Genomic DNA, 1,520 nt, shown 5'->3' on the forward strand with positions numbered 1-1,520 from the left:
CTCACTGAGGGTCCATTTCTTACATGGACCCTCCACTTTCCAAGCATCATGTCCTCTTCCAATGAACACTAACAACATATCCTCCTAACAACTTTCCCAAAGTATGTGCGATGAAGCTTCACCATCTGACTGCACTTTCTCTAAGACACATGTTACTTTGGGCTGTCCATAAGATATTCAGTACTCTTCTCCAACACCACAGCTCAAAATCATCGATTCTTCTGTCATCCTTATTTGTTGTCTAGCTCTCAGGTAATTGAGAAGACCATGGCATTAATCAAGTGCACCTTGGTGTTTAAACTGACATCATTGCTCTTCAGAATTTAGATGTCCCTAACAGCAGATCTTCTCAGTGTAATTGGTCTCCTGATTCTCCTGACTGCTTGAACCAAGGGTGTTGATTGTAGAGAAAACGAAGATGAAATCATTAACAACTTGAAACTTTTCTCCATTATGATGTTCCTTATTGGTCCAGTGGTAAAAATTGTTGTCTTATTGATGTTGAAATGTAATCCATAATGAAGGCTATAGTCATTGATCTCCTGCAGTAAAAGCTTTAGCTCCTCCTCACTTTCAGCAAGCAAGCTTATGTCATAGCAGAGGTGGTTGGGTCTTTCTTCTGTCCTGATACCTAATGATTATGTATTACATTAACTCTGAAACACAAAGCAGGGAGTTGTGCAGTATTTGCGCAGCTTTGAGGAAGCAGGGTTATCACCCAAAACTCAAATTAATTTCTGGTGTATAGGAATCCAAAAAATCAGAAATTAAGCTAAATTTGAGAAAAGCAACGGGAGCTTGTAGGGAGCTCTGGTGGTATGCTGTGTTCAATACTACACTAATAACCAAAAGGTGAGTGATTGAAATCCACTAGCTGTCCTGTAGGAGAAACAGGGGCAGTCTCCTCTCATAAAGATTTACCACCTTGGGACAACAGATTTTCACGGCTCATCCACAAGGAGTGGTGGTACAGCCAGCTGCAGCCATGACTACAATTGTTGCACTGGGACAGCCTCAGCCCCTACAACCACCTGAAATGGTTGTGACAAATAATCTCCTGGATCTGCCACCTCCCTCTCCTCCCAAGCCAAAAACCATTGTCTTACCTCCCAACTGGAAGACAGCTCGAGATCCAGAAGGGAAGATTTACTACTACCATGTCATCACAAGGCAGACTCAATGGGATCCTCCTACTTGGGAAAGTCCAGGAGATGATGTCATCCTTGAGCATGAAGCTGAGATGGACCTAGGAACCCCAACCTATGATGAAAACCCCATGAAGACCTCAAAAAAGCCCAAGACAGCAGAAGCAGACACCTCCAGTGAACTGACAAAAAAAAGCAAAGAAGTATTTAGGAAAGAGATGTCCCAGTTCATCGTCCAGTGCCTGAACCCTTACAGGAAACCCGACTGCAAAGTGGGAAGGATTACCACAACTGAAGACTTCAAACACTTGGCTCGCAAGCTGACTCATGGTGTTATGAATAAGGAGCTGAAGTACTGTAAGACGCCTGAGGACC

At 43.3% G+C, this 1,520-nt stretch overlaps 1 pseudogene; it reads left to right on the plus strand.

Annotated features, from left to right (window-relative positions):
* Positions 1 to 985: 985 nt before the first annotated feature.
* On the plus strand, positions 986 to 1,519 carry LOC102869926 (annotated as a pseudogene).
* The last annotated feature ends 1 nt before the right edge of the window (position 1,520 follows it).

This window comes from Elephantulus edwardii, unplaced genomic scaffold, assembly GCF_000299155.1.
Source record: "Elephantulus edwardii isolate Elephantulus edwardi_28Jun2011 unplaced genomic scaffold, EleEdw1.0 scaffold00206, whole genome shotgun sequence".
Taxonomy (NCBI): domain Eukaryota; kingdom Metazoa; phylum Chordata; class Mammalia; order Macroscelidea; family Macroscelididae; genus Elephantulus; species Elephantulus edwardii.